Source organism: Cupressus sempervirens, chromosome 3 (assembly GCF_028749045.1).
Source record: "Cupressus sempervirens isolate cs-2001-9-10 chromosome 3, ASM2874904v1, whole genome shotgun sequence".
Classification (NCBI taxonomy): domain Eukaryota; kingdom Viridiplantae; phylum Streptophyta; class Pinopsida; order Cupressales; family Cupressaceae; genus Cupressus; species Cupressus sempervirens.
Window position 1 is genome coordinate 437046381 of NC_143120.1, and position 12642 is coordinate 437059022.

A 12642-nucleotide genomic window follows, 5' to 3' on the forward strand; every position below is an offset into this window, starting at 1 on the left:
TAATGTAGAATGCTACTACTGTCATAAATATGGGCATTATGCAAATGAATGTTGGAAGAAGCAGAATGATAAGTCAGGACAAGCAAATGTGGCTGATGTGAACATGAGAAGTGGACCCAATGTTGCTGCCTTCATCATGTGTAATGTTGGTGAAGAAGGAAGCCCTGAGGTTTGGTACCTCGACAGTGGATGTAGCAACCACATGAGTGGTAATGAAACCTTTTTTTCATTCATTAACAAGAGTTTCAAATCAGAAATTAAGATGGGTAACAATGGAACCCTACTAGTTGTGGGCAAAGGATCTATTATGGTCCGCACCAAGAAAGGTGAGAAAAGAGAAATACAAAATGTGTATTTCGCCCCTGGTATGAAGCACAATTTGTTGAGCATTAGTAAGCTCATTCAAAATCAATACAAAGTGCTGATGGAGAATGACATGTGTGTCATTCAAGAAAAGGATGGGAGCAAAAACCTACTTGCAGCAGTTCAAATGATCAAGAATAGAATGTTTCCCTTGAGGATTGAGACATGTTTCTCATCTCAAGTTAGTGCTGCACCTCCCACACAATCAGCTCTAAGGAGTGTGATTGAAGATCCCTCACGGCTATGGCACCTCATATATGGTCATCTTGGCTATGCTAGTTTAAATTTATTATCAAATAAAAGAATTGTAGAAGGTTTGCCACATGTAGGAAATTCTTGTGACAAGTGTGAGGCTTGTATTTTGGGTAAGCAACATAGGCTTCCCTTTAATTCTAGAAATTCTAGGAGGGCTAGATATTCATTAGAGTTAGTGCATATCGACCTAGTCGGTCCTATGCAAGTTACTTTCATTGGAGGGAGTACTTATTTCATGACATTCATTGATGATTTCAGTTGTAGGACATGGGTGTTTTTCTTAAAGAATAAATCTGAAGCATTTGATAAATTTGTAGAATTTAAAGCCCAAGATGAAAGAGAATGTGGACACTATATCAAGGTCCTCAGATCAGATAGAGGAGGGGAGTATACCTCCAATTCTTTTGTAAATTTTTGCAGGAAACATGGCATTAAGAAAGAGCTCACAGCCAGCTATACACCATAGTAGAATGGAGTGGCTGAAAGAAAGAACAAGACCATTGTTGAAATGGCAAGGAGCATGATGAAAGAGAAAGGTCTCCCAACTCAATTATGGGGAGAGGCTGTGGCAACAAAAACTTACCTAATTAATAGGTGTCCTACAAAGGCAGTCTGTGACAGAATTCCAATGGAAGCTTGGTCATGAATAAGATGGACAGTTGAACAGTTAAGAGTGTTTGGATGTGTTGCATATGCACATGTGCCTAAAGAGCAAAGGTAAAATTTTGATGACAAAGGTGTGAAATGCATTTTCACAAGGTACAGCCCAGAATCAAAGGCATACATATTGTATGACCCATTGAACAACAAGATGATGTTTTCAAGAGATGTGGAATTTCTTGAAAATCAGTCTTGGTATGGTTCAACTGATGAGTCACCGAGCACTTCCAGTAAAGTACCAATTATGAATGAAGAAGATGCTGATGAACAGCAAGAAGAAGGAGAAAATAGAAAAAAAACCAATCAGATTCAGACATTGTCGAGCTCCTCTAGGCATGATCGAGTGTCAGTGCCGAGTACCAGTGAAGACCAAGCTGGTCAGCAAAGCAGCAGTAGTGAAGATTCTAATCCCACACTCTCCTCCCTATTACCAAGAAAGACCAAGAGTCTTAGGGAGATATACCAAGATGAAAGGTATGAAGATTATGATGAGAGTGTTAATTTTGCATTATTTTCCCATAATGATCTAGTATATTTTGAGGAAGCTATTAAGGAGAAGAAATGGTGTAATGCCATGGATGAGGAAATAGATGCCATAGAAAGGAATGAGACATGGGAGCTAACTGAATTGCCTCCCAAGAAGCAAGTGATTGGAGTTAAATGGGTCTATAAGACCAAATGCAATGCTGAATGCAAGATTGATAGGCATAAGGCAAGGCTGGTAGTCAAGGGCTACAAACAACTGTATGGCAGAGATTATGATGAGACCTATGCCCCGGTTGCAAGAATGAAAACCATGCGTGCTGTCATAGCAATTGCAGCCCAGCACAAGTGGAAGGTATTTCAAATGGATGTGAAGTCCACCTTCCTTAAAGGTGTATTGAAAGAAGAAGTGTATGTGGAGCAGCCACCTAGTTATGAAGTTGCAGGTGAAGAGAACAAAGTATATAGATTGAAGAGAGGTCTTTATGGGCTCAAGCAAGCTCCAGGGGCATGGTACAGTAGGATTGACTCATATTTGATGAGCAATGGCTTTAACAAAAGCAATGGTGAGCCTACTCTTTACATCAAGGCAACAGATGGTAATGTTTTGATTGTTGTCTTGTATGTAGATGACTTGATTTTTACTAGTAATGATAAGGCTCTAATTGGTGAGTTCAAAGAGGCCGTGAAAGGTGAATTTGAAATGATAGACCTAGGTCTCTTGAAATACTTTCTAGGCATAGAAGTAAAACAAATGCATGATGGCATTTTCATCTCTCAAGAAAAATATGCAAGGGAGATCTTGGAGAGATTTAAAATGCAGAATAGTAAGGCAGCCCCCACACCAAAAGCAATATGTCTGAAGTTGAGCAAGGAAGACTCTAGCAAGAGAGTGGATCCAACGTTATACAAGAGTATGGTTGGAAGTCTAATGTATTTGACAGCAACTCAGCCAGACCTAATGCATGCAGTAAGTTTGATTTTTAGATTTATGGAAACACCAAAAGATTCCCATTGGCAAGCGGGAAAGAGGATCCTAAGGTATGTGAAAGGTACCAAGGGATTTGGAATTTTGTATACTACATCAAATGAATTCAAGTTGGTTGGTTACAGTAATAGTGATTGGGCTGGAAGTTTAGATGATAGGAAGAGCACTTCCGAATACATGTTTCATATGGGATCGGGTGCAATTTCGTGGGCATCCAAGAAGCAACCCATTGTTGCTCAATCTACAATAGAGGTTGAATACATTGCAGCAAATGCAATAGCATGTCAAGCAATTTGGCTAAGGAGGATCTTGACAAATTTGAATGAAAGGCAAGAGGATGGAACCACAATTTATTGTGACAACATCTCATCAATTGCATTGTCCAAGAATCTAGTCTTCCATGGGAGAAGCAAGCATATAGAGATCAGATATCACTTCATCAGAGAGTTTGTGGAGAATGGGGATATCAAGATGGACTTTTGCAAGTTTGAGCAGTAGCTAGCAGACATCTTTACCAAGCCATTAGGCATTGGAACTTTTGTGCACCTAAGACAAAGTCTTGGTGTAGTTGATTTGGATCAGCTGTGATACTTGTTTGTTTGGCTTGGGACAAAGGGGGAGTGTTGGAAAATTTAATAAGGTGGTTGTCTTGCCACTGGAGCCAAACGCCCACCTACCACCTGACGACCAACAGAACAGATAGAAAAACATGAATATAGTAGGTGAGATTTTCGAATTTGGAAATGAGAGGGAAAAACATTTTAGGTCAGAAGACAAAAAGGAATGTTTCTACATTCATTCTTATCAAGTGTAGATCAAGCAGATCAGAGAGAAGTTGCAGAAAGAGCAGAGAAGATCATCAGATCAGTCATTGGAAGAAGAAGAAGGAAGTTTGTTTGTTTCATGCCTGCAGTTGCATGTGATTGATTGCTGGTTACCTTGTAAGTTTGTTATTGTTTGATTCGTCTTGTTGAAGTAGTGATTGCTCCAGGCATTCATGTATGCAGCCATTAGAGTGACAAGTTTTAAAGTTGTTTGAAGTTTGAAGTTTTAACATTTTAGGTTTTTTCTGGTTGAAGCCGAATGCTCCCAAATTTTGTAATAGTTTAAATTTAAGATTGAATAGAAAGCAAGCAACATACTTAATCTATTGTTCTTCATCTTCTGCTCATTACATTTGACAAGTTTGGTTGAAAGGTCAAATCTTGACTCTTTGGTTTTAATGGTGAAAGCATTCACGTTGAATTTTCTTAAGTTATAATTTTTCCAGTTAGAGCCGAGCTCACTCGGCATCTATTGTTGCCGATCATACTCGGCATTTTCTGCCATGCTCTTCTTTGTGCCGAGTTCACTCAGCACCTGTTGCCTGTCACTTGGCACCTTCAAGTGTCGAGCAAGTGCTGAGCATAATTGGCACTCGGCACCTTCATGTGCCGAACAACTTTTTAAGTGCCGAGTATAAATTTTTTAGGTTTAGGGTTGTGAGACTAAGTTTGATTTTAATTGATATTTCTCACACTTTTGAGGCTTTATCTGTATCATTAGTAAGAGAGAATCACTCCATCTCAAGCTTTAATAGAGAGAAGTCAATTTTTTCTAAAGCCGTGGGCTTTGATGTGATTTCCATCTTCAACTTTGCAGCTGCCTCATCAACTAGATCAACTGCTTTATCTAGCAAGAAATGGCCACCGATATAACGGTCAGAAAGCAATGTTGCTTCCACAAGGGTGCTGTCAGATAATTTGGACATCATGATGTAGTTCATATCTTTCAAGTAGACCATAGAGTATAGAGATTATATCCTCCATAGGTGGTTAATCAACATAAACTTGCTAGAAACTCCATTCTAAAGCTGGATCTTTTTCTATGTATTTGCAATACTTATCAAGAGTGGTTGCTCCAATGCAGCGTAGTTCTCCACGTCCAAGCAGGGACTTCAATAAATTCTCAACATCCATAGATCCATTGGTCGCACCTTACATTCATATCATCCATGAATGCATTATGAACTAATTTGGATATGGAGGAAGATCACATCTCAAACCATCTAATTAATCAACTGTGTAGTCATCTTGAGGACTATCGATCCTGTGTCTATTCCCAACTGAATTACTTATATTGAATCATCATGTTACCTTGAAAATTGTTTGAAGTCATCATACACATTCATCAAGATCAACCCCAACTAATCAACACCGATTCTAAAAAGGTATCGATGTGACCCCTTTTACCATGCGCCTGGTCCATCCATAGTATAGATCCATCTAACACGAATGAATCCATCCATAGTATATCACATGATTCAAGTGAGGGGTAATTTTAATGGTTTGTTTCTTGCAACTTGTGCATAACGAGATCCCCACATATATTATCATATGGAGGTGTACTCGATCATCACAGACTAGCTTTGTGTGCTCAGCTTAATACAATTGTGGTACTAAGAAGATCTTCTGATGTTGAACCATTGAATGACAAGGATTTGAAGAGCAGAATTGATACTAGTCAATGCACTATGAATCTCTTGTTGCTTCACACTTAACTACTCCTTGTGCCAAATAGAACTATGGCTGAGCTCAATGACAGATATTCTCGATCACCCCATTAGCATCTCAATTAGATACTTATGATTATCACCAGAGAACATCATCTGCAAAGTATTAGTAGCCATTTCTTTGCTGAGCAACATTTGATCTAAATGGATCATTCCCTTCTTTCTACATGCATTCAAAGTTCTCATCTTATCTGGAAAGCTGAAGCTGGGGGGAGACCAAATTCACATATATTGGCGATCTATTTTTCCAACCTTAAAGAAATCTTCCCAATTCCATCTGAAAAGCAGTATCTAATGCCATCAGTACAGACCTCGATATCAGGAATGAGGACAAGCTCATGCTCATGAATATTTAGTGACTTCTTGGAAGAGTTAAATGATTGCCCCATTCTTGTTGCACACTTGGCTACATTCTTGATACACTTGAATTTTCCCATCCAATTTTTGATGCTTTTGGCACTAATGTTGTCATTGGAAGCAAACATCCAGACTGAATTTTCCCTCAATTGACTAGCTGAGAAAGCTAGATATTCAAACCTTTTGTTGCCTATAACAATGCCCGTCAGTGTGCAGGTGTTACCATCATTGAAAGGCAGAAAATTAGATGTTCTCTCTTTGATAATGCCATGAAATCAAAACTGCCCCTTTATTATTACAACTTACATTTGACACAGGTTAATAACTATCTCATAGAGGTTAAGAAAAACGTGTTTTTGGTGGCTATCATTAAGTTTTTGAGAGGTTAAGGAAAACGTGTTTTTGGACATTATCATTAACCTTTTGAGAGGTTAATGGTTAATGATGGACTTGAAAACACGTATTTTGAGTCTCTCCATTAACCTACAATAACTTGAGGCTCAGAAGTTAGATTTTAAAAATTCCAAGTGCTGTGTGGAGCTGATAATGAGCTGGAGACATGGAAGTTTAGAAACTCACAAAAATTCAAAGATAAAATGGCCAATTTAAAGCTTAAAACTAGGCAAGTTTCAAAAATTAACCATAGCTTATACAATTGAAACAATTTTATAACCGGCCAACACATTTTTATTCCTATATTATGATTCCAAAAACACTCAAACTTTGTATAAAAGACTTTAATATATTTATTGATATCTAACATTTTTACAATAAATTAATCCTATCCTATTACACAAATTAACTTATTTTTTCTCTATTTATAACATAATCTTATTTAATATATCTTTTATTTATTTCTTACTTTTACTAAATATTTAATCAAGTGCTAAATTATTCATTATTTTTTTATTTACTTTGGAGCATCTTGTGCATAGTATAGAATAATGAAAGGGAAAAAAATGTGATGGACAAAGCACAACTCAAATCATGTCTGGATAGTACACTTTTTGAGACTTTGCTGAAACTAATGGAAGTAACTGGTAGTAATGGCACTAGCTAAAAGTGGGTGCAAATATTCAGCTATTTAGCCAGTGCCCTCCCAAACCTATTCCGTTTGTTGCCTGTCACATTAGGGGTGCCGTGAGCTTTTGCCTTCTGTACTAACCATGTCAGATGCCCGCCAACTCCCATCAATAAGACATTGGAAACTGCGTGGAATCCACCTTTCCTGTCGAGCTCTCCTTGCAAATTTTTTTCACTCATCATTATTTTTGCTCTACATTTTACCCTTACTATCATTTGGTTTTGTTTTGCATTGACATTCTACTTTCTAAAATTCTATTTTCCTCCTCCAATTTTACATTTCACCATTTCTAAACATTTATTTGTTTATTTATATTATAATTTCTTATGTATAAGATGCATTCAAAATAGTTTTGAATTAATTAATTAAATTTATTTTTTCAAACTCTATATTAAAAAATATTAATGAATGAATAATAAATAAGATATAAATATAATTTTGAAAATTTAAAAAAAAATGAATTTTATTAATTTTAAAATTAAATGAAGTAAATTTAATAATAAATTAATTTTTAAAATTAATAATTTAATGAACAGTTCTTATCTAATTTTAAATGTCTATTATGTCACAAAGTTTCTATTTTGACAAGGATTAAAGATTATATAAAAGTACATCTAATATTTAAAATTAAAAATTGAATATTATTTGTCCCAACCTTGTATATTAATGTCTATTTATTGATTATAGTTGTAAAAATAAAATTAACTCTAGATTTAGTGAAAAACAAAGAAAATAAATAGTCCAGCCTATTAATTGTGCAAATAGGTGTCTACACGCTTCAATTATAAGGACAATTGCATTACTTCAAACTTTTTTCCATAAGCATTTGATATCAATTTAAAGAAAATGGATTTGTTAAAGATAAAAGACTCACCCAGAGAAATTAGTTTTCTTTAAAATAATTGAGGAATCCATTCAAAAAGATTAGATTTGGTTAAAGTAAAATTGATTTACACTAGTGATAAAATAAGTTGATTGAAAATTAATATTTTTTAATTCTAAATTATTAAATTTTACAATGCAAAACAAATTTCATCTAATTAGAAGCTATGATTATTTTTAGTTAAGCTATATATTACTATCGACATTAACATTGCACCTCTTTTAGGTTCAAATGCTAGTTATATGATACAAGTAAGACTTTCATGGTAGAAAATTCAATAATTGATCACTTGATTTATGTCAAGTAGAATTAATTCATGAAAAAACAAGAAAAGAAAGAACAATTAAACTCATAAATTCTTTTTAAAAATAAAGAGTTACGACATGATGAGCAAACTTTCCATAACAAATGAATTCCACATCTTCTAGCAAAGATAGTTTAGTACTCAATAATCAATATCTAATATATAATATCCCTTTTCTATATACTTGTCGATCTTGTTGTTATCTTTATCAAAGTTGCATATAGATCTTATCTAAAATCAAGAATCTCTAATATGCCATCAATGGTAGAACTATTTGAAAAAATCTGATTCATTTGTAGTTGCCCGCTTGTAATGAAGTTATTGATGTAACAATCTAAATACTCACCATAGCAGTGACACAAGGCGGCTATGTTTATTGTCACCACTAGAACATTCCCATGGACTTCTTGCAAATAGATGGCCCATATCCTGATCAAAGTTTTCCCTTCACCAATTTGCAGTTATTGCAGTATGACAGGGAGATATTACTACATACCTACAACATCTTTCAGACTGCCTTTAAATACAACCAAGCACCCATACATGATTGAAGGACTATGCATTGGAAATGCGCACTACACAGAGAACAAAGGCTACTGAAATAGTTGTTTAGAATAAGGTTTTCACCCTTTTTCCATCTATTTCTTCCCCCTTCATTTTTTGTTATTTAGTAATAGGGATTGGCCATAGTTTGCTTCATTTTGCTTGGAACATTTTATGGTAATTATTTAGTTTTTTCATGATGATTATGACAGTACATATCTTTCATCCTTTACTCATTATTCTTTAGTTTTAGGCGAAAGAAATATTAGTATAGATTCGTATCTATATAAAGATGATGTGAAATTGGATTTAATATAAAATAGCAGTATGATCGTTAAGAAATATCAAATATAGGTTAATACTTTTATATGAAATAGTAAGACAACTGTATAAACATCTTATATAATGATCTCACAAATGATGTAGAATCCTCCATTAGAATATGATCAATAGAAATCTATGTTTTTGCTACATGAAGAATCAGTTAAGCCATGCAAATCTTGATGCACATATCACAATCCAAATTAGGCAAAGTGCAGAACGTCCTGTCTGTTATTGAATTAGGAAAAGTTGAAAGCCCATGCATATTGATTAGCCATCAAGGTCACAAGTTTCTTCTTGTCACAACTTTTAACTTTGAAACAAAGATTCCACATTTGTTTCCTTGTTGTGGACATTTTTAGCTTTAATTTTTAGGCTTGTTTATCTATTTGTTTAGAAACACACACATAGTTAATTAGTTTCATTTTGTTTAAGATATATATATAGATATAGAGTTTGAGTTAAAATCTGAAGTTTAGAATTAAGATTAACAATTAGAGAGAAGGCTTGAGATAGAAATGTTTTTAAATGTAAAATAATAAGTAGAACTTAGAATTTAAATTTAGGTTAAGAATATGGTAATAGGTAATCAGAATAAGTTTTAAAATGAGGATTAAAATAGATTTAAGTTTGGGGTGGATTTAAGATTACAAGTAAGATTAAGACAAGGGACAAAAATAGTTTTCCATGTCAAACAATTGCTCAGACACGTGGACGAACGAAATAAAACGATGGAGAGAACAAAAATAGCATCTATTGCGCGTCGAAAAGTGGAAAGTTTCTTAACGACTTGTAGAGAAGCTTTAACCAGAGGAAAAGATTGAAATGCAGTGGGCCCACGTCAAATTCGCGGAGATTTTTGTCTTTTGTATGACAAAGTCAATTACTTTAACCAGAGGAAAAGATTGAATTGCAGTGGGCCCACAGGAGCAAACATTTGCTTCTTTTGTTTTATACATTCAACGGCGTATATGATTTATGTGCCACGTGTCAAAAGTAAATACATATAAACCGTCTCGGACAGTATCAAGTTTGAAGGGATGGAATACAGGAAAGCCGTTTATCGGCCTCTTGGAACTGACCCTGTGTGCATTTAGAGGGCTTTCTATCTTAGAAGTTTTCTTGGAAGGATACCTGCCGTAGAGGAATTTTAGCAATGGGAAAATTATTCCTTTGCCTTATTTTTGCTTTTATTGAGTTCTCTCAATTGAAGTGTTACGGTGCTGCTGTCGAGGGTGGAGATACTCTTTCGTTGGGTGCCTCTCTCACTGGAAACCAGACAATTATTTCAAAGAATGGTACATTTGAGTTGGGATTCTTCAGCCCCAATGGAAACAACTGGTATATTGGCATCTGGTTCGCCCAAATTCCAGAGAAGACTTATGTTTGGGTGGCCAACAGGGAGACTCCCGCAAGAAAACAGTCAGGCGTTTTGAAGCTGTCAAAAGATGGTAGATTGGTACTGTTCGATGCACAAGGGGGCGCATCTATTTGGTCAGTCAAGACTACATGCAAGGTATCCCGGGCTGTGCTGTTCGATTCTGGTAATTTTGTTATACTGGGTGATCAGGACAATAAATATCAAATTGTATGGCAGAGTTTCGACAATCCTGTAGATACCTCCTTGGCAGGGATGATTTTCTGGGGACAGCAAAAGATATTCTCTTGGAAAAGTTCATTCGATCCCGCTCCTGGGCTTTTCTCTATGCGCACAGATCCATCTGGGGCCAAACAAATCGTGCTGGTATGGAATAGTTCCGTACAGTATTGGGGGACCGGGATTTGGGATGGCAAAATTTACAGTGGAGTTCCAGAGATTGCAGACGAACGTTATCTCAACACCAGCGTTATAAGTAATAGCTCAGGTATTTTTGAAACTGAAAGTTATACGTTGAATCCTCACTTCAATGCACTCGTGCGTCGGGTAATGACTAGTTGCGGACAAGTGTAAGTGTATATATTCATTGCCCGTAAATGGATTCTTTCTTGGTCTGTGCCCACAGATGCATGCACCGTGTATGGTGCCCGTGGTGCCTGCGGCATCTGTGACTCCAGAAATATTGAGCTCTGCAGCTGCGTGGAGGGCTTCAAACCTAGACACAATCTCGCCTGGCTCTCGCAAGATTGGGCTTCCAGTGGCTGTGTTCGGACGAGGCCGCTGAACTGCAACACTGACCGATTTGTCGACCTTGGTGTCACTTTGCTTGATGATTTTGCATCCTCACACCCTGCAATATCCACAGAAAAAGATTGCCAGAAAGCCTGCCAAAGCAACTGCTCGTGCACCGCGTTTGCTTTCAGCCCGCCTTCAGGTCTTTCATGCAAAATCTGGTGCAGAGATTTGCTCAACATGCGCAACTCTACTCCATCCAAAAGCAGTTTAAATGTCTTCGTTAGAGTAGGCGCCTCCCAACTTTCGAAGAAACACAGACGCACATGTAGCGTGGGCGCAGTGATAGCAGGTATTGTTGGTGTACTCACCGTTGCTCTGGTTATCTCTTCATTTTTTATTTGGCGGAGACATAAGGTGCAATCAATGGACAGGCGTGCAGATTCCTCAGACCCTTTTCTGAGAATGTTTACTTACAAGGAGTTGAAAACTGCAACAAGGAATTTCAAGTCTGAGCTGGGGAGTGGAGGATATGGGTCAGTATTCAAAGGCTGTCTACCTGACGATTCAATTGTGGCAGTAAAAAAGATGAAGGATTCTAGACAAGATGAGAAGCAATTCCGAGCAGAAATCAGTTCTCTTGGAAACATACAGCACGTCAATTTGGTCCGGTTACGAGGGCTTTGTGTACAAGGATCGAAACGGTTGCTGATTTATGACTACATGTCCAACGGCTCTCTCGATTCTTTCTTGTTCACAAATAAATCTAAAAATAAACGAGAAGTATTGAATTGGAAGACCCGGTTTGAGATCGCACTAGGCACTGCAAGAGGGTTACTTTATCTCCATGAGGAATGCAGAGATTGCATCATTCACTGTGATGTTAAGCCTGAAAACATTCTGCTGGATGGTAATATGTCACCAAAATTGGCTGACTGCGGGTTGGCGAAGCTCATGGGTAGAGATTTCAGCCGTGTGCTGACGACCACAAGAGGAACGAGAGGATACTTGGCTCCAGAGTGGATCTCTGGTCTTCCCATCACTCCTAAGGTAGACCTCTACAGTTTTGGTAAGACTCTTCTTGAAGTCATTTCTGGACGAAGAAATCTGGACTTAAATGTACAAGATTCAAGTAAATTTTATTTTCCTCCATGGGCTAGAACTCAAATTTGTCAAGGGAACGTGATTAATATTGTGGAGGAGGGTGTTGCAGATGAGGCAGACTCGGAAGAGGTAAGAAGAGCATGTATTGCAGCGATTCTGTGCATTCAAGAGGATGAGGAAGTGAGGCCAAGCATGAGGCAAGTGATACAGATGCTGGAAGGAAAAGTGGAACCTCAAACTCCGCAGATTCCAAGCTCTATGCTTAGGCCAACGCACGGAAGTGACACAAGCAGCTACAGCAATGGCAATGGCACCAGTTAGAATAATGCAGTTATGACAATGGTAATACAGTTAGCAATGATAGTAGTAAGAACAATTTAGCTATGGCAAAGATACTGGTTAGATTAATGTATTTAGAATAGGTAAAAATACAGTCTAACATGTAGAGAAAAATAATTAAACCTTAAATGTTAGTTAACTATATCTTGTATATCTATTTCAATAAACTTGTGCATGTCAATATTTCATGTCTTGCAAACTGGTATAAACCTTTGAAAGCTTGATAAATATTTAGTTTTCATTATAATTGACTTTTCTTATAAATTTTCTTAATTTAAATATTATTTTTAATGGATA

At 36.7% G+C, this 12642-nt stretch overlaps 1 pseudogene; it reads left to right on the plus strand.

The window, feature by feature from the left end:
• The first annotated feature begins 9806 nt into the window (after positions 1 to 9806).
• LOC149566928 (G-type lectin S-receptor-like serine/threonine-protein kinase At2g19130 pseudogene) lies at positions 9807 to 12327 on the plus strand (annotated as a pseudogene).
• The last annotated feature ends 315 nt before the right edge of the window (positions 12328 to 12642 follow it).